This window comes from Emys orbicularis, chromosome 3 (genome assembly GCF_028017835.1).
Source record: "Emys orbicularis isolate rEmyOrb1 chromosome 3, rEmyOrb1.hap1, whole genome shotgun sequence".
In the NCBI taxonomy this organism is placed as follows: domain Eukaryota; kingdom Metazoa; phylum Chordata; order Testudines; family Emydidae; genus Emys; species Emys orbicularis.
Genome location: NC_088685.1, coordinates 35,583,621 through 35,609,140, shown reverse-complemented (window position 1 = coordinate 35,609,140; position 25,520 = coordinate 35,583,621).

The window sequence follows — 25,520 nt, the reverse complement described above, 5'->3', positions numbered from 1 at the left end:
TGTCCCGGAAAGCCTCATCAACATACCTCTCTGCCTCTCTCAGCTCCTCCAGTTCCGCCACCCTGGCCTCCAAAGTCCGTACATAGTCTCTGAGGGCCAGGAGCTCCTTGCACCGACTGCACACATACGCCACCCGCCCACAGGGCAGGTAATCATACATGCAACAGTCGGTGCAATAAACTGGATAGCCCCCACTCTGCTGCTGGGCTTCTGCCTGCATTGTATCCTAGTTAGTGAAAGGGTGGTTTACAGAAGGGAGTTTTGGAATGTGGTTTGGTTTATAGGTTTTAGGGGGGGGCCACGGGGATGGGGTTACGGCTGGCGAGGGACTCGCACTCCCTTCCCACTCCCCTTCTAAACTCCCTTGCGAAACTCCCTGTTAGCAGCCCCTGGTCGCTTGTGCGCGGCTTTATAAAGCCCTGGCCTGAGTGAATGCCCCGCCCACTGAGTAAGGCTCAGCCAATTACCAGAGGCTTCGAGCTTTCAAACCTGCCTCCAACTGCCAGCCAGAGCACACGGTCCCTCAAACAACCAAACAAACAAACACAAGCTCAGCACACAGCAAGTAACCCCCAAACACAAACAAACACACACTACAGACAGTCACTTACCCCACAGATGCTGTATTAGCTCCTCCTTCACCTGGAGAACTCCCTTGCGAAACTCCCTGTTAGCAGCCCCTGGTCGCTTTTGCGCGGCTTTATAAAGCCCTGGCCTGAGTGAATGCCCCGCCCACTGAGTAAGGCTCAGCCAATTACCAGAGGCTTCGAGCTTTCAAACCTGCCTCCAACTGCCAGCCAGAGCACACGGTCCCTCAAACAACCAACCAAACAAACACAAGCTCAGCACACAGCAAGTAACCCCCAAACACAAACAAACACACACTACAGACAGTCACTTACCCCACAGATGCTGTATTAGCTCCTCCTTCACCTGGAGAACTCCCTTGCGAAACTCCCTGTTAGTTAGTTGCTTACTGGCCACAAGCAACTAAACCAGAGTTTTTATAGTGACCAACGATGGACCCAGCAGACAAGGGCCAAGGTCCCCATTGGTGGTGAAGGTGGATAAGCTATGAATGTCAATGCATGAACATTGGTGGAAAAGGAGTTTGATCTTTGAAACACCCTCAGGAGCCAATGGAACATGGTGGAAGAGTTCTTGGGAACGGAGATTTCCCCCCTCCAATCCAAAAAGCCCTCTACATCTCCCCAGTCCCAAGGAGGCAGAGAGAAATGATGGGACAGACTGCAATAAAGCATCAGGGCTAAAGCCCCTGTTATTACAGACTCCAGGAGGAGGGGCGTGTTTCGCATGCATGTGACGGGCACGACCCAAGCCCTGCTCAGGGAAGGCCACAACTCTTTTGAAGTCCAACTCAGACCTCAGAGGTGTGTTCTGTGTCACCACATGGAACATGTTAACACTGAACGTTACTGGGTACAAGACAGATCCTGACAGAGAACTCACTGGCTACAAGATTGTAATTGTCAGCATTACAGAGGCCTGCCTGCCACAAAGTGATGAAATCACTATTAAAGGAGCAACCCTCCTCCATTCCAGTGGTCTAGACTGTATTCAGGTGTGGCACTTATTAGACAACCTGTAGCACAGACCTTAACTACATGGAACCCCATGTCATCACACTTACTTTATGTTCTGCTTCAACACCACCATGCCCACTTATCTGTCTTTGTGGCCTACATGCCAAAAGAAGACGTCACCTGTGGAAAAGGACACATTCTTCCACCAGCTAGCAGCAAAAAATCTGGTCATTTCAGCTGCATGACACATTGCCAGTGCATGGGGATTTCAATGCTGTTACTGGCTGTGATTGAACTGAGTGTGAAACCATGATAGATCCCTTGTGTTTCAGGTTCTCCAAATGACGACACTGCTTGTCTTCTGACATTATTTGTTGCCTATGGTTTGTCTGTCCTGGGCCCCTGATTAGGCACCTCAATAACCAATGCTGGACTTGGATTTCAAACAGTGGACATCCTCCAATGAATAGTCTTGCTTATTGACACAAAAAAGTCTCTGAGCTGAGACAAAGTTCAGGATCTAACTAACCTGTGTACTACAAGATTGAGCCAGATCTGGTAACATCACTCTACGATTCCTGGTATGATGCCATCTACTGCGGTCACTCTGGCTGGTGCAATGGTCCTCAATAGACTATGCGTGTTTGATGATGATGAATCCTGTATTGGCATATTTTCCTAGTTACATCCCATTTATTATTTTTTAAGATACACAGGCTATGTGGGAGGTTGGAGAGGAAGGATAATTTTGTGGTTGGAATCAAGAGGCCTGGTTTCAATTCCCAGTTCTGCCATAGATTTCCTATATGACCTTGAGCCAAGTCACTTAATCTCCGTGTCTCTGTTCTCTCTTGGTAAAATGGGGATGATACTTCCTTACTCCCACCTCTGTTTATTTTGTCTATTTAGATTTTAAGCTGTTTGGAACAGGGACTGTCTCTTGCTATGTGTTCTTATAATGCAATACAAATGAATAACAATAAGTTGCCCTCATCTGGTGTTTCCTCTGGTTGAGGTAGGAGTAGTAAGGGAAGCGTTCACTTCTGAGTAATCTTCGAGAAGAAAAGCACGTTAATTATGGAGAATCAGGGTAAATTGTGAAAAATTGGGCTGTTACTGCTTCCACCCTGCCTAATATACAGAGATGGCCTTTAAAAACTCGCTAGGTTTTCCAAAGGTAATTATGAATGATCATCTCAATACCCACAGTACTCTCTTGTTTTTCCCTCACATAAACTCTAGGAAATATTCTGAATGCTGAAAATACTGTTCCACATTGTAACATTGGATTTTGATCAGAACTTTCCATTGAAGTCAGCAGGTGGTTTTTCTTAAAAATTGGTGGCTATATATGGCTCAATGAAAATACTCATTTAAGGCTAAATTATTACATCTTTGTTTACATTGAGTAGTACCTTACTTTTGGAATACCCTCATTGATTTTGATGGGACTACTTGTAATATAAGGTCCTCTTCAGTGTGAGTAAGCATATTTGAACCTGGCTCATAGGCCTGGTCTACACTGGGGGGCGGGGGGGGGGGGAGGGGGATCGATCTAAGTTATGCAACTTCAGCTACGTGAATAATGTAGCTGAAGTCGACGTAGACTTACTCACCATGGTGTCTTCACTGCGGTGAGTCGACTGCTGCCACTCCCCCGTCAACTCTGCCTGCACCTCTCGTGGCAGTGGAGTACAGGAGTAGACAGGAGAGCGCTCGGGGGTCGATTTATCACATCTAGACTAGACGTGATAAATCAACCCCTGCTGCATCAATCACTGCCCGCCGATCCGACGGGTAGTGTAGATGTACCCTGAGTTATCTAAGGCAATTGGCAAATTTTATGGGCTACCACCATCCCTCTTGCTTGCTGATGTTACATTTCTGAAAAATGTAAGGTCACTGCATATCTCATGCACTGTATATTCAAATTATTTGATTCAATAGTAAATACTAGGTTAATTTGCATCTAATTTAAGATCAGCAGTGTCAGATAAAATGATGTATTTTATTGTGCTTATTACTCCAACGATGGGAGCTGAGGATTCCTCTTGCATGGTGGAGCTACTGGCTGGCGTAGAACCAGTATAGCATGCTCTATGCCACCGTTTCCTGTCCACCCATTGTAAGGGTGGACTATTGGGGGGAACTCATATTCTACGGTCATGGGTGATTTATAAAAACCTCGATAGACATTGGCACAAGTCAACATTGGGAGTTGTTTGCATCCACACTGCTCCAGGGGTTCCTCTAGGAGGCATTTGTTCAGTAACAATGCCACCTTAAGCTACTTTTAACTCACAAGAGAAGAGCCTGCCTGTGGCATCACCTCTGATGAGAGCACAATGTGCACTCCTTTCTATGGCTGGCTAGGGATGGAGTGGCGGCACCTCCTATTTTTCCTCTTTGCCCATTTTTTAGCAGGATGCTGTCAATTAGGCAGATGCATAATTGGCTGGGCTTGAAGAGGGCTCCTTGCACCCTCCCCTCCTTGTGCACGTGCACAATCTGGCCCATAGCAGGAGAGTGCAGTGTTTGGTGAAATGTAGCTAACTCTTGACTCTGTTTGATCTTCTGGTCTTTTTTTGATTACTATCCCTTGTACAGTATATATGTGTCTTTTTGGTGCTTTTGTTCTCTTAACTATTCAGTTTCTCTGTGATCTTTAGGAGTAACCTTACAATGCAGTTAACACAGCTAAATGAACATTACCCAACCTGCTTGAATTCACTTGGCACGTTACCTATTTTAAAAAGATTTTTACAGGTACTTTAATATACGCTGCTGGCGCTTTATTCTGGAAGGTCATTTGAATGTTGCCTCAGAACTGCTAAATTGCTTATTGATCTCATAATTAATCATGTTTGTGGTTACCTCTGATGTTTGCCTCTGTGGGTTACTTTTTCATGTTATTTTAAAAAATGAAATTGAAAAATGATAAAACAAATGAGTTTTGTTTCATGCTTTTTAAAGATATTGTGCACTTCCAAAAAACAATGGGTGGGGGGAGGGGAACGAAGCAGAAAGAAATAACATAATTATTTTTTTCTTAAGGGAAGTTTTAGATTATTGCTTTGTGTTTATATAGAGCTGGAAAGTGTATATGTAACTATTGTCTTGATCGACTCCATGGGCTGAGCCTGGGAGATCCAGCAGTAAGGGAATGAGCCTCTACAGTTTCAGCTAAAGCGGTAAGTCCTCTAGTGGTTCTCTATAGCATACTTATTTCTTTTGTGGATCAGGCACAGAGGGGGGCACAACACAGACTGAACAGCAGGTTTCCTGAATATGAAGGGCTGGGGCATTGTTTCTGGAAGGTGGGATATTCTTTAATCTACATGGAAAAAATGCTGCTGCTCTGTGAATATCATCTGAAAAAGGAACCAAATCCATCAGTTTAAAAACATCAAGGCCCTATGATGTTGTCTTTCCATAAGCTAGCAAGCTCTCTAACAAGCTGACGTTTAGGTCTCCTGAGTAATCAGATCTGACAAACCATTGTCACTGTCACATGATATCCACTTAAAGTGGAGCTTTCCCACAGCTGTATAACTTTAAAGGGAGCCTCTGTCTGCATTGCCTTTTCTTTAGAATCCCTTTAGGGCCAGTAGTGGGGACAAATGCCCCTCACCCCCTTTGGTCCGCCCACTCTCTGCTCTCTAATCATGCATGACATTTCTGGACACATGGAGAATTCTTCTTGGTGTACAAGAAACTATCAGATGTGGCTCCCAAGAACACTTATGTTTGCAGAATAAAATCAAGCTGTAATAGTATATTATACTGAGGAAAATTACATCTACTAAACTCTGCTTTCAGAAACCACCAATATGAGTGAGATACAAGTTGTAAGTGTCTGTCAGCTAATGTCCATTCTCAGCAACTTGGTGATGGCTGGGAAAGGAAGCAGCAGCTAGAAGAGACAGCACTAGTGTAGCTTTGTGTATTCAGTGATGTGTGTGATATGTTGGGTTTGAGAAATAGACTCATAGACTCATAGACTTTAAGGTCAGAAGGGACCAATATGGTCATCTAGTCTGACCTCCCGCATGATGCAGGCCACATAAGCTGACCCACCCACAACAGAATCTTCCAGCCTGCGACCCCTGCCCTATGCTGCGGAGGAAGGCGAAAAACCTCCAGGGCCTCTGCCAATCTACCCTGGAGGAAAATTCCTTCCCGACCCCAAATATGGCGATCAGCAGAACCCCGAGCATACAGGCAAGATTCTACAGCCGGACCCTCCTTTTACCCGCGATGGCACGTTAATGCCTAATTGACTAAAATCACGTTATCCCTTCAAACCATTCCCTCCATAAACTTATCAAGCCTAATCTTGAAGCCAGAAAGGTCTTTCGCCCCCACCGTTTCCCTCGGAAGGCTGTTCCAAAATTTCACCCCTCTGACGGTTAGAAACCTTCTTCTAATTTCAAGCCTAAACTTCCCCACGGCCAGTTTATATCCATTCGTTCTCGTGTCCACATTACTACTGAGCTGAAATAATTCCTCTCCCTCCTTGGTATTAATCCCTTTGATATATTTAAAGAGAGCAATCATATCCCCCCTCAGCCTTCTTTTGGTTAGGCTAAACAAACCGAGCTCCTCGAGTCTCCTTTCATAGGAAAGGTTTTCCATTCCTCGGATCATCCTAGTGGCCCTTCTCTGTACCCGTTCCAGTTTGAGTTCATCCTTTTTAAACATAGGAGACCAGAACTGCATCCTAGTGGCCCTTCTCTGTACCCGTTCCAGTTTGAGTTCATCCTTTTTAAACATAGGAGACCAGAACTGCACACAGTACTCCAAATGAGGTCTCACCAGCGCCTTGTATAATGGAAGCAGCACCTCCCTGTCCCTACTAGAAATACCTCGCCTAACGCATCCCAAAATCGCATTAGCTTTTTTCACAGCCACGTCACATTGCCGACTCATAGTCATCCTGCGATCAACCAGGACTCCGAGGTCCTTCTCCTCCTCCGTCACTTCCAACCTATGCGTCCCTAACTTATAACTAAAATTCTTATTAGTCATCCCTAAATGCATCACCTTACACTTCTCACTATTAAATCTCATCCTATTATTGTTACTCCAATTTACAAGGTCATCCAAGTCTCCCTGCAGAATATCCCGATCCTTCTCCGAATTGGCAATACCTCCCAACTTTGTGTCATCCGCAAATTTTATCAGCCCACTCCTACATTCGGTTCCGAGGTCAGTAACGAATAGATTGAATAAAATCGGACCCAAAACCGAACCTTGAGGAACCCCACTGGTGACCTCCGTCCAACCCGACAGTTCACCTTTCAGTACTACCCGCTGCAGTCTCCCCTTTAACCAGTTCTTAATCCACCTCTGGAATTTCATATCGATCCCCATCTTTTCCAATTTAACCAATAATTCCTCGTGCGGCACAGTATCAAACGCTTTACTAAAATCGAGGTAAATTAGATCCACCGCATTTCCTTTATCTAAAAAATCTGTTACTTTCTCAAAGAAGGAGATCAAGTTGGTTTGGCACGATCTGCCTTTCGTAAACCCATGTTGTAATTTGTCCCAATTGCCATTCACCTCAAGGTCCTTAACTACTTTTTCCTTCAAAATTTTTTCCAAGACCTTGCATACTACAGAAGTTAAACTAACAGGCCTGTAGTTACCCGGGTCACTTTTTTCCCCCTTCTTAAAAATAGGAACCACATTAGCTATTTTCCAGTCCATTGGTACCACCCCCGAGTTTACAGATTTATTAAAAATTATCGCCAAGGGGCTTGCAATTTCTTGCGCCAGCTCCTTCAATATTCTAGGATGGAGATCATCCGGTCCGCCCGATTTAGTCCCATTTAGCTGGTCAAGTTTGGCTTCCACCTCTGATACTGTAATTGCAATCGCCCCTCCTTTATTCCCCTCTGTCCCGCTCCCTCTATTCCTAAGCCCTTCATTAGCCTTATTAAACACCGACGCAAAATATTCATTTAGATATTGTGCCATGCCTAGATTATCCTTAATCTCCACTCCATTTACATGCTTCAGCGGTCCCACTTCCTCTTTCTTTGTTTTCTTCCTATTTATATGGCTATAAAACCTCTTACTATTGGATTTAATTCCCCTCGCGAGGTCCAACTCTACACGGCTTTTGGCCTTTCTCACCGCATCCCTACATGCTCTGACCTCAATAAGGTAGGTTTCCTTGCCGATCTGTCCCCTCTTCCATTCTTTGTACGCTTTCTGTTTTTTCTTAATCGCCCCTTTGAGACGCCCGCTCATCCAGCTAGGTCTAATTCTCCTGCCTACTAACCGTTTCCCCTTTCTCGGGATACAGGCCTCGGACAGCTCGTGCAACTTCAGCTTGAAATAATCCCAGGCCTCATCTGCCTTTAGCTCTCTAAGTATGTTAGCCCAATCCACTTCCCTAAGTAGTTGCCTTAATTTATTAAAGTTGGCCTTTTTGAAATCGTAAACCTTAGTCACAGTTTTATTTCTGTTAATCCTTCCATTTAGTTTAAACCGAATTAGCTCATGGTCACTCGAGCCAAGGTTGTCCCCTACTACCATTTCCTCAACTAGGTCCTCACTACTCACCAGCACCAAATCTAAAATGGCATCCCCCCTCGTCGGTTCAGCTACTACTTGATGAAGGAATTCATCTGCTAGCACGTCTAGGAACATCTGAGCCCTATTATTGTTACTAGCATTTGTTCCCCAATCTATGTCCGGGAAGTTAAAGTCCCCCATGATTACACAGCTCTTATTAGTTTTTACTTCCTTAAAAACATTAAATAGTTCCCTGTCCGCATCCAGGCTAGATCCCGGCGGTCTATAGCACACCCCAAGCAGTATCTCAGGGGAGGCTCTAGTAGTTCTTTTACCCAGTGTAATCATTGCCCAGACAGACTCCGTCTTATCCATTCCATCACTTATTATTTCTTTACATTTTAGCTCATTATTCACATACAGTGCCACACCCCCACCTTTACCTTTTTTCCGGTCATTCCTAAACAGCACATACCCTTCCATACCTGTACTCCAGTCATGACTACAGTTCCACCATGTTTCGGTTATTCCTATGATATCAGGTTTCATTTCTTGGACCAGGAGCTCCAATTCCTCCATTTTGTTACCTAGGCTTCTCGCATTGGTGTATAAACATCTTACCGTATGCTGTCTATCCTTTCTCCCATTAGTTATGCACTTTGGTACGGACCCCGTAGTGTCCATCTGCCCTCTCCTTCTAATCTCCAATTCCCTACCCCTATCTATATCTGTGCTTATCTCTTTGCCCTCTTTTTCAGTGTTGGAATCTGGCGTGGAGATTAATTGGACATCTCCCAACCGTCTCCCCCAAGTTCCTAGTTTAAAGCCCCTTTTGATGAGATGAGCCAGCCTCCCTCCCAGAAGTCTATTCCCTTCCCTACTCAGGTGAAGTCCATCCCGCGAGAACAGCTGTCTGTCCCCGAAAGCCTCCCAGTGGCCATACATCCCAAAGCCCTCCTTATAGCACCACTCCCTCAGCCAGCTATTTATCCTTACAATTCTGTCTGCCCTTTGCTGTCCTTCTCTAGGAACAGGCAGAATCCCACTGAAGATAATCTGAGCCTCAACTTCCTTAAGCGTCTTCCCCAGCCTGGCATAATCTCCCTTGATTCTCTCTAGCGAGAACCTAGCCGTGTCATTCGTTCCTACGTGAAGGACGATCAAGGGGTTCTTACCTGCTCCTTTTAGGATCCTTTTCAACCACAGGTCCACATCCCGTATCTTAGCGCCCGGCAGACAGCACACCCTTCTGTTTTCTGGGTCCGCCCTGGTCACAGGCCTGTCTAACCTCCTCAGTAAGGAGTCCCCAATCACATAAACCTGCCTTTGCCTAGGGGCAGCGCAATCTACCAATCTATCCCCTGTTCCCTGCAGCCGTAACTCCTGCCTGTCTCCATTTTCCCTTATAGTCCCCCTATTGCCATCCTGTATCCTCCCGGGGCCGAGTATTGATGCTGTCTCCATCAACTCCTCCCCCCTGTCTATTGGACTAGCTGCCCTTCTTTTCTTCCTCTGCCTCCCACCATCAGTTACCACCTGCTGCGTCCCCTCCTCGTTAGCCAAACACCCAAACCTGTTCCTGAGTTCTATTTCCCCCTCACTAGCCCTCCTTTTCCTTGGCCTGCTTCTCACGGTCACATGCTTCCACTGCTCTTGTTCTCCCCCCGACATTCCCCCCTCACAGACCATAGCCCCCGCTTCCACCTGCACCCCCGAGCATTCCCCTTCAGTCACCCCTTGCCTTTGCTCCATTAGCTGCTCAAACCCCCTTCTAAACTCTACCAGGGTCTCTATCTGCATCTCCAACCCACGAACCTTTTCCTCTAACAGGGCAAGTAGGCGGCATTTCATACAGACATACCTCTGATCAGGTGCACCTGCTAGGACTATATACATACCGCAGCTGCTACATGCTTTCATCTGCATTGTGTCCCCTGCTGCCTGGCTCATGGCTGCTATGGTCTCTGCCTGCGGCCTCTGAGGGAACAAAGCACACCGACCACCGCGCCCTCCTGCCTCCCCTTCCACCTCCCCCTGTAAACTCCCACTTAAACTCCCCTGTTAGCCGACTGCTGCTCGCTGCTTGGCTGGGAGGCCTCTTTTATAGGTCCCCTAATCAGCCAAGCTCCGCCCCCTAATCAGGGCTCGGGGCTCAGCACACTGCCCCTACAGGCCTCTACACATACATGCACTACAAAGACAGACGCAAATACAGATACCTTCTCCTCCAATGAGACTCACTCCCACTTAAACTCCCCTGTTAGCCGCCCTGTTTGCCGACCGCTGACTAGTTTTAGTCAAAAATATCTGATCTGAATTACTCAGAGTATGGGGGCCAGCTCCTCAGCTAGGACAAACTTGACATAGCTGCATTGACTTCTGTGGAGCTGTGCCAATTTCCATCAGCTGAGGATCTGACTCTGTCCATTGTAAGTAAAATACACTGCAACTGGAGTCTTCCTGCACTTAATGTTTTGCTAATGATAATAATGCTGCTACCTCAGAAGCTGCTACATTAACAGTGCTGGAGTCTGAAGTCTTCTCTTATATAGAGAGAACAAAGAACAGCATGAGCAGCAGAGCAAGTTCCTCCACCTTGCTTGTCTTCTTATGCGGATCAATATTTCTTTAAGGATCATTATAGCCTTTACTTTAGACACATCTCTTTTCATTTTCCCATTCATGTTCATAAGTTCCCTGAACAGTCACTGAATGAGTAGTTTTTTGTCATGGCTGATCCAGGGTGGGTTTGAAATACTTAATGGACAAGATTCAGCCTTTGTGTAATTCCCTTTCTCTCTCTGGGTAGGGTTGCTTTTTGCCCACTTAATCATGTTTGAAAAGCCCCTGACCCTGTGCATCTTGCCGTTGTAAAAGCTGTAAACTAGTCAGTGCTGAAATTCAGAGTTGTGCAAAAGAAATATATATATACAAATGACAGCAATTGTTTATTTATGATTTTTTTAAACACCTAAGGAAGAAATCTTGAGGTGCATAAAAGTACTTTCTATTAAACCATTTTCAAAGTGATTATGATAGCTAATGTCTAGCCATTTATATTAACTTTGTCCAGTAGGGCAATAAAATGCATTTTAACACAATTTATATGAGACACTAATTGCCAGATCTGCAAAGACTTCCGACCTACATAATTTCATTGTTTACAATATTAACTACTAAAGCAAAGAGAATTGTTTGTGACACCCCCTGGACAGAGACCAAAAATCTAGATTTGCATTAATGCTCTAGTGAACAAACGCTCATCAAGGAAAGATTAAAACACAGAGATGGGTCTCCCCCCACTCCCTCCCATTTTGCTTCTTCTATCATTATAAGCATCTCTGCTGCATTTTCAAATGTTTGATTATCTAGTAAGCATTCTCTTTAAAATTGTAATAAAGGACTCATAACCCATATGTTCCCCACTACAGCAAATGAAAGCATTGCTTGTGTTTAGTTGCAGTAACTAAATAGGCACCGTTCATTCAAATCTTCAACTTCCCAGAAATGAAACACAAAAAATAGGTGAGAGCTACAGTGTTCCATCCAATCCAATGCAAATGTATGCAAATTTCTTCATATTAGAGTCATTGTCTAGTTGTCATCCTCACATGGGGCACATCAAAGCCATATGACCTGATTTTGCACCTGCTGTTTAATTAAATTTACAAGGCAGACACTCTCTCTACTCCCGGTGATATACAAATCCATTTTTACTACCGCAGCTTCTAATTTACAAGGTAGTTGACTGCTGTGTTTCATAGTCAATAGCTGCCCAACTGCTCTTTGTTAAAGTGAAGATTAAAATCTGAAAACTGGCCACCATTTGGGTATATGAATTAAAAGAAATATTAAAAGTGATTTCCCTCTTCACCTTTTTAAAAAAATGGGGCAAAAGGGAATCTATAGTAGGAACATTTCATACCAATTATAACAGCCTAGATATTTTTTCCCCTCCTGCTGTGCAGAGACCAAGACACAGCACTTTTGTCAAATTATCAATAGCTTTTGCTGTTTTGCTAGACCCTTGTTTTGGAACATAGAAATACAGCAGTGCTAGCAGATATGATACTGAAAAAGCTGTCTCTTCCCCTGCATGGCCATGCAAAGTTTATGGCAGGTATTCATTCTATTGGACTGAAACCTTGGTTAGAGATGATCTTATTGTTTCTGCTGCCATTTTCCCTCTAAAGCACAAAAAATTGTTACCTTTCAGTCTCCCAAACCTGCAGTCAATAAGAGGCTCTAAATATCAGTGCTATAAAATTCTCTCCTGATCTTTGGACTAGATCCTCATCTTATTGTAATTAACTTTAATTTTTCTTGAGTGTAATCATTGTACTCTGAGATCCTGTGGTTTATATATACTGTTTTTAAATTAAATTAATACAAATTTAGATATAAAGCTTGCTCCTAAGATCATCTGAGATGATATTCAACAGTTGCTAGGTGCACATTAGCAGGAATAAAATAAACCATTGTATTTTCTTTTCCACTTCTCAAGAGAGAAAGAAGAGAAGTGGTTGCTATGTAGTAATATTGTATTCACAAACAATGAGATGTTATCAATAGACTATCTTTAGCATAAATAGCAAATTGTTTTTCTTTATCCTTGCATATATTTAATTTGAAGTAACATCACTTTTTTTTAGCTCCAGTAACATAAAGAAAGTGAGGAGATATAATAGAACTGAGATGTTTTGCTCTGTATTTTAGAAGTTGAAAGAGCAAAGAGTCATTTCATGGAGTTGACTATAGGTGGCAGCACATGTTCAGGTAACAGAAACAAAACTCGTAAGAAAAGTTAGAACAAATCCATATAAATGAATCAAGGCTTTTTCCTGAAAATTTCTTGTTGGCTACATGGGCAAGTCCATGAGAATAAGTTGTGCTTTCTGGTGATACAGATGCTTAGCATCATAGAGTTTAAGAGACAATAAGTATGCAAATGATGCATACAATTCTGAATATCATGGACCTGATTCGGTCACCTTCATTCACATCGAGCTGTGTACTTCACTTACTTCCTATTGATTTCAGTAGGGCTTTGTACTGAATAAGATATTAATCACTGTGAGAAGGGTAGCAGAATCTGGCCCATCATTAACAAAGATACTGCATGTTATCATAGTGATAAGAATTGCAATTTGGATAGTGCCCTATATCTCGCTTTCAAACATTTGTCATACAGTAATACAAAAATAACATGATGGGCAAGACTGATTCTTACGGCTTAGCCCTGTGCAAGAGGTGGTCTACAGCTGTGCTGCTGCCCCAGTAGGATCTCTGGGGACAAATTGTTCTTGGAGAGCAAGTGTTCCATCTCCAAGAACTGTGGTTCCTACGAGATCTATAGGATGCCAGGACCCTTCACGTGAATGTCCTGTGCCTCTGCATCAGCTGAAGTCAGTTTCTGACAAGTGCAGCTTTATTGGAGCCTCATTGCCTGGGCTTTCCTTATACCCATTACTCCCAGGACCTACGCCTGGGGATTCTCCGAGTATGGAAGGAACCTTGAAAAATTTTAATTTAGCCCAGTCTCCATTAACTCTTCTAGATTTTCCCAGGACATGGGCGGAACAATGCTTGTCCCCACAGTAGAGTCTTCAGCCCCTCCTGCTGCTTGCACCCTCCCCAGCTGTAGATCTCTGACCCTATAAGAGGGTGGGAGTGTTTAATGAAATTCCCTCTGCATGGCGATGGAGGGTGATGAGGGTTCCACATAGAAAGGAACTTCCACAAGCATAATCACTAGGGAGATATTCAAAGGCAGAAATCTGGCAGTTAAACCCCCAACTCCTCTGACTTTCAATGGGAGTTGAGCACCTAATTGTCCTTAGTATCTTTTAAAAAGACTGATCTCCTGTATAACGCAGGCCATAGAATGTCCCCGAATAAATTCCTGTTTTAAACAAGACCATATCTTTTAGAAACGCATCCAATCTTGATTTAAAAATTGCCAGCAATGAAGAATCCACAATAACCCTTGGCAAGTTGTTCAAATAGTTAATTACCCCGACTGTCCTTATTTCCAGTCTGAATTAATCTAGTTTCAACTAGATATTTGATTGAAGAGCCCATTATCCAATATTAGTTCCCCACTCCTTAGTGTTCTCTTTGTTAAACTGAGGCAGCCTATGAATTGTCTTCAAACTATGATCATTGTCTATCATAGACTCATAGACTTTAAGGTCAGAAGGGACCGTTATGATCATCTAGTCTGACCTCCTGCACAATGCAGGCCACAGAATCTCACCCACCCACTCCTGTAACAAACCCCTAACCTATGTCTGAGTTATTGAAGTCCTCAAATCGTGGTTTAAAGACCTCAAGGTGCAGAGAATCCTCCAGCAAGTGACCCATGCCCCAGGCTGCAGAGGAAGGCGAAAAACCGCCAGGGCCTCTGCCAATCTGCCCTGAAGGAAAATTCCTTCCCGACCCCAAATATGGCGATCAGTTAAACCCTGAGCATGTGGGCAAGACTCACCAGCCAGCACCCAGGAAAGAATTCTCTGTAGTAACTCAGATCCCACCCCATCTAACATCCCATCACATCCATTGGGCATATTTACCTGCTAATAATCAAAGATCAATTAATTGTCAAAATTAGGCTATCCCATCATACCATCCCCTCCATAAACTTATCAAGCTTAGTCTTGAAGCCAGATATGTCTTTTGCCCCCACTACTCCTCTGGGAAGGCTGTTCCAGAACTTCACTCCTCTAATGGTTAGAAACCTTCGTCTAATTTCAAGTCTAAACTTCCTAGTGTCCAGTTTATATCCATTTGTTCTTGTGTCCACATTGGTACTAAGCTTAAATAATTCCTCTCCCTCCCTGATATTTATCCCTCTGATATATTTATAAAGAGCAATCATATCTCCCCTCAGCCTTCTTTTGGTTCGGCTAAACAAGCCAAGCTCTTTGAGTCTCCTTTCATAAGACAGGTTTTCCATTCCTCGGATCATCCTAGTAGCCCTTCTCTGTACCTGTTCCAGTTTGAATTCATCCTTCTTAAACATGGGAGACCAGAACTGCACACAATATTCCAGATGAGGTCTCACCAATGCCTTGTATGACGGTACTAACACTTCCTTATCTTTACTGGAAATACCTCGCCTGATGCATCCCAAGACCTCATTAGCTTTTTTAACGGCCATATCACATTGGCGGCTCATAGTCATCCTGTGATCAACCAATACTCCGAGGTCCTTCTCCTCCTCTGTTACTTCCAACTGATGTGTCCCCAATTTATAACCAAAATTCTTGTTATTAATCTCTAAATGCATGACCTTGCACTTTTCACTATTAAATTTCATCCTATTACTATTACTCCAGTTTACAAGGTCATCCAGATCTTCCTGTATGATATCCCGGTCCTTCTCTGTGTTAGCAATACCTCCCAGCTTTGTGTCATCCGCAAACTTTACTAGCACATTCCCACTTTTTGTGCCAAGGTCAGTAATAAAAAGATTAAATAAGATTGGTCCCAAAACCGATCCCTGAGGAACTCCACTAGTAACCTCATTCCAGCCTGACAGTTCACCTTTCAGTATGACCTGTTGTAGTCTCCCCTTTAACCAGTTCCTTATCCACCTTTCAGTTTTCATATTGATCCCCATCTTTTCCAATTTAACTAATAATTCCCCATGTGGAACCGTATCAAATGCCTTACTGAAATTGAGGTAAATTAGATCCACTGCGTTTCCTTTGTCTAAAAAATCTGTTACCTTCTCAAAGAAGATCAGGTTGGTTTGGCACGATCTACCTTTTGTAAAACCATGTTGTATTTTGTCCCAATTACCATTGACCTCAATGTCTTTAACTACTTTCTCCTTCAAAATTTTTTCCAAGACCTTGCATACTCCAGTTGTCAAACTAACAGGCCTATAGTTACTCGGATCACTTTTTTTCCCTTTCTTAAAAATAGGAACTATGTTAGCAATTCTCCATTCATACGGTACAACCCCTGAGTTTACTGATTCGTTAAAAATTCTTGCTAATGGGTTTGCAATTTCATGTGCCAGTTCCTTTAATATTCTTGGATGAAGATTATCTGGGCCCTCCGATTTAGTCCCATTAAGCTGTTTGAGTTTGGCTTCTACCTCAGATGTGATAATATCTACCTCCATATCCTCATTCCCATTTGTCATCCTACCATCATCCCTAAGCTCCTCATTAGCCTCATTAAAGACTGAGGCAAAGTATTTGTTTAGATATTGGGCCATGCCTAGATTATCCTTAACCTCCACTCCACCCTCAGTGTTTAGCAGTCCCACTTCTTCTTTCTTTGTTTTCCTCTTATTTATATGGCTATAGAACCTTTTACTATTGGTTTTAATTCCCTTTGCAAGGTCCAACTCTACATGGCTTTTGGCCTTTCTCACTTTATCCCTACATGTTCTGACCTCAATAAGGTAGCTTTCCTTGCTAATCCCTCCCATCTTCCACTCCTTATAGGCTTTCTGCTTTTTCTTAATCACCTCTCTGAGATGCTTGCTCATCCAGCTTGGTCTACAACTACTGCCTATGCATTCTTCCCCCTTTCTTGGGATGCAAGCTTATGATAGTTTCTGCAACTTTGACTTGAAGTAATTCCAGGCCTCCTCCGCCTTTAGATCCACAAGTTCTTCAGTCCAATCCACTTCCCTAACTAATTACCTTAATTCTTTAAAGTTAGCCCTTTTGAAATCAAAAACCCTAGTCGCAGATCAATTTTTGTTTATCCTTCCATCTAGTTTGAACTGAATTAGCTTATAATCACTCGAACCAAGGTTGTCCCCTACAACCATTTCTTCTATGAGGTCCTCACTACTCACCAAAACCAAATCTAAAATTGCATCCCCTCTTGTTGGTTCTTCAACTACTTGTTGAAGGAATCCATCAGCTACCACATCCAGAAAAATCTGAGCCCTATTATTATTACGAGCACTTGTCCTCCAGTCTATATCTGGGAAGTTAAAGTCTCCCATGATCACACAATTCCCAGTAGTGTTTACTTCAATAAAAACATTAAAGAGGTCTCTATCCATATCCAAATCGGAGCTGATCAGAAATTTTCTGATGAAACAAGTTTTGATGGAAAATGTCAATTAGTCAAGCCCAAAATGTTGCTTCAAAAACATCTGTGTTTGATTAAGGCAAGGTTTCCATGAAACCCTTGCAGGATCTTCAGATTTGCAACCAATTTCTCCGTTTTCCAAATCAAGTCTAAAATGTCTATATCCTGTACTTACTTCCTCAACCTTCTGAAACAAAAAGTTGTTGCCAGGACATTCAAAGAACTTATGTGTTGTGCCATATTACTTTTCCAACAGATGTCTGGGTAGTTAAAGTCCCCCTTACTACCAGGTATTGTGATTTGGATATTTTTGCAATTTATTCTAGAAATGCCTCATCCATCTCCTCCTCCTGATTTGGTGGTCTAGAGTAGATCCCCCTACCATGACATCACCCTGGTTTTTCTTCCCTTTTTATCTTTACACACGGAGTTGCAGCTGGTCTGCCTCTCACCTCCTTCTGGATCTCACAACAAGTATAATCTTGATGTATAATGTAACACCTCCTCCCTTTTCCCCCTGCCTGTCCATCCTGAACAAGCTATACCCCTCTATACTAATATTCCAGTCATCAGATTTGCCCCACCAAATCTCAGTGATGCAAGTTAAGTCATAATTTAGCTTATGAATTAATATCCCAGTTCTTTGTTTTTATTCCCTATACTCCTTACATTTGGGGCAGATTCTCCCACTGTTATCCCGCTTGCTGCTCCTATGACCCTATTGCAATTTTGAATTCCTTTCCCCCTCCTCCACAACATTTAGCCCTCCATTAAGGTCACCATTTTATACCAACCTGTGGGTTTTTGTCACCTGCGCCCTATGAACCTAGTTTAAAGCCCTCTTCACTAGATCAGTGAGTCAGTGTGTGAAAATGCTCTTTCCCTTCTTGGTTAGGTGAACCCCATCTCTTCCCAGAAACCCTCCTTCCCTGAACAGCATCCCATCGTCAAGGAAGCCAAAACCCTCCTGTTGACAACATCTTCGCAGCCATGCTTTCATTTCTATGATTCATCTGTCCTTGCTTGGGCCCTTACCCTCAACCAGAAGGATGTACAAGAAAATAAGAATGACGTACTGGATCAGACCAATGGTCCATCAAGCCCAGTATCCTGTCTTCCGACAGTGTGCTGTGCCAGATGCTTCAGAGGGAATGAACAGAACAGGGCAATTACCAAGTGCAATTACCAGGGCAAATCCCTGTTGTCCAGACCAAGCTTCTGGCAATCAGAGGTTTAGGGACACCCATAGCAGGGAGTTACATCCCTGACCATCTTGTCTAATAGCCATTGATGACCCTATCAACCATGAACTTATCTAATTATTTTTTTCAACTCAATATACTTTTGTTTTTCACAACATCCCCTGGTAATGAGTTGCACAGGTTGGCTATGTTTTGTGTGAAAAAGTACTTCCTTATGTTTGTTCTAAACCTGCTGCCTATTAATTTCATTGAGTGACCCCTGATTCTTGTGTTATGTGAAGGGGAAAATAACACTTCCTAGTTCACTTACTCCACATCACTCATGATTTATAGACCTCTATCATATCAGCCCTTAGTCGTCTCTTTTCTAAACTGAACAGTCCCAATCTTTTTAATCTCTCCTCCTATGGAAGCTGTTCCATACCTCATTCATTTTTCTTCCCCTTCTCTGTGCTTTTCCCAATTCTAACATATCTTCTTTGAGATGGGGCAACCAGAACTGCACGTGGTATTAATCGTGTGGGTGTACCATGGATTTATGTAGTGGCATTATGATATTTTCTGTCTTATTATCTATCCCTTTCTTAATGATTCCTAACACTGTTAGCATTTTTGACTGCCACTGCCCATTGAGCAGATGTTTTCAGAGAACTATCCACAATGACTCCGAGATCTTCCTTGAGTGGTAACAGCTAATTTAGACCCCATCAATTTATGTGTGTGTAGTTGGGATTATGTTTTCCAAAGTGCATTATTTTGCAGTTATCAACGTTGAATTTCATCTTCCATTTTCTTTCCCAGTCATCCAGTTTTCTGAGATCCTTTGGTCATGGACTTAGTTATCTTGAGTAATTCTGTATCACCTGCAAACTTCGCCACCTCACTGTTTACCCCTTTTTCCAGATCATTTATGAATGTATTGAACAGCACTGATTCTAGTACAAATCCTTGGGGGACCAGCTATTTACCTCTCTCCACTGTGAAAACTGATTTTTTTATTCTTACCCGTTGTGATTGATGAGAGTATCTTCCCTCTAATGCCTTGAGTCTTAACTTTGCTTAAGACCTATTGGTGAGAAACCTTGTCTTTCTGAAAGTCCAAATACACTATATTGACTGGTCCACCCTTGTCCACATGCTTGTTGACCTCCTCAAAGAATTCTAATAGATTGGTGAGGCATGATTACTCTCTACAAAAGCTGTGTTGACTCTTCCCCACCATACTGTGTTCATCTATGTCTGATAATTTTGTTCTTTACTATCATTTCAAACAATTTGCCTGATGCTGAAGTTAGGCTTACTGGCCTGTAATTGCCAGGATTGCCTCTGGAGCCTTTTGAAAAAAACTGGTATTACATTAACTCTCCTCCAATCATCTGGTTCAGAAGCTGATTTAAGTGATAGGTTACATACCACAGTTACTAGTTCTGCAATTTCACATTTGAGTTCCTTCAGAACTCTTGGGTGAATACCATCTGGTCCTGGTGACTTATTACTGTTTAATTTATCAATTTGTTCCAAAATCTCCTCTGTTGAGACCTCAGTCTGGGACAGTTACTCAGAAATGTCACCTAAAAAGAATGGTTCAAGTGTGGGAATCTCCCTCACATTCTCTGCAGTGAAAACTGATGCAAAGAATGCATTTAGCTTTTCCCCAATAGCCTTGTCTTCCTTTAGCACCTCAGTCATCCAGTGGCCCCACTGATTGTCTGGCAGGTTTCCTGCTACTGATGTACTTAAAAATTTTTTTGCTGTATTTTTAAAGTTGCTCTTCAAATTCTTTTTTGGCCTGCCTAATTATACTTTTACATTTGACTTTTGAAAGCTTATATTCCTTTATATTCCTTTCTATTCCTCCGTAGGATCATAGAATCATAGAATATCAGGGTTGGAAGGGACCTCAGGAGGTCATCTAGTCCAACCCCCTACTCAAAGCAGGACCAATCCCCAACTAAATCATCCCAGCCAGAGCTTTGTCAAGCCTGACCTTAAAAACCTCTAAGGAAGGAGATTCCACCACCTCCCTAGGTAACCCATTCCAGTGCTTCATCACCCTCCTCGTGAAAAAGTTTTTCCTAATATCCAACCTAAACCTCCCCAACTGCAACTTGAGACCATTACTCCTTGTTCTGTCATCAGGTACCACTGAGAACAGTCTAGATCCATCCTCTTTGGAACCCCCTTTCAGGTAGTTGAAAGCAGCTATCAAATCCCCCCTCATTCTTCTCTTCTGCAGACTAAACAATCCCAGTTCCCCCAGCCTCTCCTCATAAGTCATGTGCTTCAGCCTCCTAATCATTTTTGTTGCCCTCCACTGGACTCGTTCCAATTTTTCCACATCCTTCTTGTAGTGTGGGGCCCAAAACTGGACACAGTACTCCAGATGAGGCCTCACCAATGTCGAATAGAGGGGAATGATCACGTCCCTCGATCTGCTGGCAATGCCCCTACTTATACAGCCCAAAATGCCGTTAGCCTTCTTGGCAACAAGGGCACACTGTTGACTCATATCCAGCTTCTCGTCCACTGTAACCCCTAGGTCCTTTTCTGCAGAACTGCTTCCTAGCCATTCGGTCCCTAGTCTGTAACAGTGCATGGGATTCTTCCGTCCTAAGTGCAGGACTCTGCACTTGTCATTGTTGAACCTCATCAGGTTTCTTTTGGCCCAATCCTCTAATTTCTCTAGGTCCCTCTGTATCCTATCCCTACCCTCCAGCGTAGCTACCACTCCTCCCAGTTTAGTGTCATCTGCAAACTTGCTGAGAGTGCAGTCCACGCCATCCTCCAGATCATTAATGAAGATATTGAACAAAACCAGCCCCAGGACCGACCCCTGGGGCACTCCACTTGAAACCAGCTGCCAACTAGACATGGAGCCGTTGATCACTACCCGTTGAGCCCAACGATCTAGCCAGCTTTCTATCCACCTTATAGTCCATTCATCCAGCCCATACTTCTTTAACTTGCTGGCAAGTATACTGTGGGAGACTGTATCAAAAGCTTTGCTAAAACCAAGGAATAACACATCCACTGCTTTCCCCTCATCCACAGAGCCAGTTATCTCATCATAGAAGGCAATTAGGTTAGTCAGGCATGACTTGCCCTTGGTGAATCCATGCTGACTGTTCCTGATCACTTTCCTCTCCTCTAAGTGCTTCAGAATTGATTCCTTGAGGACCTGCTCCATGATTTTTCCAGGGACTGAGGTGAGGCTGACTGGCCTGTAGTTCCCCGGATCCACCTCCTTCCCTTTTTTAAAGATAGGCACTACATTAGCCTTTTTCCAGTCATCCGGGACCTCCCCCGATCGCCATGAGTTTTCAAAGATAATGGCCAATGGCTCTATAATCACATCCGCCAACTCCTTTAGCACCCTTGGTTCTTCCTTGTAGAATAAGTGCAAGTTAATGGGGGTGAACCCTTCCTTCCTGCCTTCCTCTGCTGGGGAACTCAGCTGGCTTAACTCCTTTAGTCTTCCAGCTGCCTTAATCTTACCAGCCACACACACAACTGGAATGGGTGACTTACCCCTTCTCACTCAGGGTATGTCTACACTACAAACCTAAGTAATTACGGCAGTGGTGCCTATCTACACTACCCTCCTTGGGGCGGTGGTGCGCATCGTCACCAGGAGCACTTCCAACAACCTAAGAGGAGTAGTGTGGGGAGGTGAGAGACGGGGCTCTCAGCTCTGCTGGGTGCCCTAGCTGGCCCCCCTCCACTCTCCGTTCCTCGCAGGGAGCAGGGGAAGCTGCCAGTGGCTTCTCACCCCCCGTTCCCCACAGGGAGCAGAGGAAGCTGCTTGGGGCTTCTCAGCTGCCCCCTCCCCCTCCTCCTCCCCTGAAATTGACAAGACAGCAGGAGGAAGACTGTAGTGTAGATTCTGACATAATTAGGTCAACATAAGCTGCCTTATGTAGTGTAGATCAGCTCTCAGCCATCTCTAATCACTGGTCTATTTTTATAAATTGCACTGCTCTCTCTTCAAAGAGCCCTGCTAGTGCCCTGCTAGAATCAGTCGCTAATTCACCCAACTGCAGGACACCTTAGCCCAGACAATCAGCCGCCAAGCCTAGATTTCAAACACAGCACACCAGTAAACCAGCCCCGTCCTACCAAACTCAATGGCAAGTTTCCAGCACAGAAAAGTGCTCCACAGTTAATCAAGACAGAAGTGCCCCAGAGAGGTTCCCAAACTGGCAACTCCCTTAGCCTTCCAGCTGCCTTCGTCTCACCTGCACCTCTAGAAGAGAGAGCAGTAAATGTTGATCGGGGCGGCTCCAGGCACCAGCACAGCAAGCGCGTGCCTGGGGTGGCAAGCCGCGGGGGGCGGCCTGCCGGTTGCTGTGAGGGTGGCAGGCAGGCGGCTTTCGGCGGCACGCCTGCGGGAGGTCCGCCGGTCCCACGGCTTCAGTGGCAATTCGGCGGTGGAGATGCCGATGGCGCGGCACCGACCTCCCGCAGACATGCCGCCGAATCCACGTGACCAGCGGACCGCCCGCAGGCGCGCCGCTGAAAGCCGCCTGCCTGCCATGCTTGGGGTGGCAAAAAACATAGACCTGCCCCTGATGTTGATACCCTGTTTTATAGACCAATGCATTGAGATAAAGAAAATATAAGTCACTTGTCCAATGCCACACCACAAGTCAGTGGCAGAACTGTGTTAAGATTTCGGGAGTTCCTGGTTTCTTGCCCATATTCAGTTCATTAGACAACACTGCTGCATTTCTTTGGACTCGTAATTCGAGCCATGTGAAAGTGTTGAAAGTGTTTTTGTGAATTTTGATTCAGAATGGGAACAGTGGTTATTATTTACTTCAAAGCACGCAAAAATCTGAAAGGGCAAATTGTTAAGCAGAAGTGAGGTAGTGGGCATCTTGATGTTTTTCTTGTGTGTGATATTTAAGGTTAGAGAGTGTCAGAAACAGAAAGACAGACCGTGTTTAATATGCCTCCCGAAACTTAACTCAGTATGGGCTCTTGCACGTACTCAGTGCTCCAACCATTAGCGGACACATTCAGTGTGAGGTGTATTGTATTAGCCACACAGCTCAGCAAACGTGAGTGTCCAGTAAATTGAGTCCCAGCATTTTTGCCAGTTTGCCATTAAGGAAGAGGGATGTGGGATGTATATGAATTTAGACTGGAAGAGAGAACAAGAAATAAGCCTCACACATCAACAAACACTAGCAGCAAGAATGAAAGAATGAGATTTTAGATGAGAAAGTATATGACCCATCCTACACAAAGACATCATAAGCAGCATCAGAAAAGCTGGCCTGTACTCTACCAGGATCCAATAGTGTTCCCAGAACATTACTGATTCTTATGAGGTCTAGTCAGCATACAGACACTCCCAGCGGTGATAATGTTGATTTATAAAAAGTCAAGCAGAAGCAGCGCAGCAGGGTTAGACAGAACATCTGACCTTGTCTCTAACCAGAATCCCTCGTATTTGGTGTAACCACAATTATTGTATCTGACCTGTACACGCATCAAAAGGCTTACACTGAATATCTGCCATGTTTGGGGGCGGGGTGTGCTTTCTATCAATTTTATAGGAACTTATGGCATCCATTACCATACTTTCTGCGCACCTCACAATATGTAATTTATTTATCCTTACAGCACCCCTATGAAGCAGGGAAGTACTATTATCCCCATTTTACAGATGAGGAACTGAGGCACAGAGAGACTAAGTGACTTACCCAAGGTCCCACAGGAAATTTGTGGAAGAAAAGGGACTTGAATTTAGTCTCCCAAATCCCAGGCTAGCATCTACTGGACCACCCTTCCTCACTATTTCTTCCTTTCCTGTTTCTCTCTCTTTCCCCCTTTTCTCCTTTTCCCTCCTGGGTGGCCACCCTGAAAATACAGAGAGGACAATGATGTTTGCCCCATATTCTTGCTGAATGAGGAATGTAGAACTCCAAACTGCTCTGTTGTCCAAGCTTGTTTCCAACCGACTTCACTGACACTGTGGGTGGGGGAGAACAGCATTGTTTGAAAACAGATTATTCACCAATGGTCTTTAATTCCGAGTGAATCTTAACCTGAACAGTGCTTTTAATGTTCCTCTTGGCTCAGAATGACAAGTCATCCCAATCTGGTTCATTTCTTGATGGACCTTTCTTTGTTAAATGCACCTGCACTGAAAAATGGCCATCCTGCTTGTAAAATATATTAATTACCTTACTGGAGTAATTGTGTGTACTTCCTGTGGTGAGAATTGGCAGCAGCTGAAAAAAAATTGTACTGTGACTGGCGGGAACTGGAGCTGAAATAAAGATAGGGAGCATGTGTGGCAACAGCTGGAGATAAGACACATTACTTGGAAACAAGGGAAATAGAAGCAATAAGAGCAGAAGCAGTCACACCACTTAACTGAGTCAGTAGTGGCAGAAAGAAAACTTTTTAAAAAACATGGGCGTAACTTTTAAATAGAAAAACAACCTTCAGTGTATCAAATGGACAAAGGGGTAGAAACCGTTCAGAGCTGAGATTTTCACCTAAGCAAATACTTTTCAATATGCTGTGTGGGAGCTTTGTGATTAAGGCAACAGAACTAGGAAAGTGCTTGAGAACACCAAGTTGGATTATTCCAGATCTTCCTTAGTTAAGTGGAGTGATTCTTTAATTTTACAGGTAAATAAAGACATGGGCTTTATAATCATTCACTGCACCTTTAATGGGAATTATAAAAACTACTTGTGTATAGTGTAGTATTGGGAGAACTTCAAAAGTTGTAGGCAGGTTGCTCAGTTTCAGTAACCTTCCAAAAGTTCTCCATGTTTATTAAAATATCTGAGTTTCTTTGGACAAGCAATAGATTATGAAAGCTTATGAAACAGATATTCTTGTGTGGCTTTCAGTACTTTCTGGTTCCAGCTAGGTTGGACGTACTATGATAAATATTTTTCTAATGGTATTCTGTTTTTTCCCCCCCACTTATAGGTCCAAGTGGAGATGCCTGTGGAATAAGGAAAATCTCAGAAAACTCTCATGCTTTCACAAGAATTTGTGAGTCAGCTGTCCCAAACATGAGACCAAATTTCCAGCCTGCATCAACTGTTCTCTTATTTTTTCTCACTCAGGTGCATGCACTCTTTTGTGCAAAAGTACATTTGTCTAGACCATTTTGTTCATTTACCCTTACAAATGGGCATTTTTTGTTCAAATATGGTAGTCC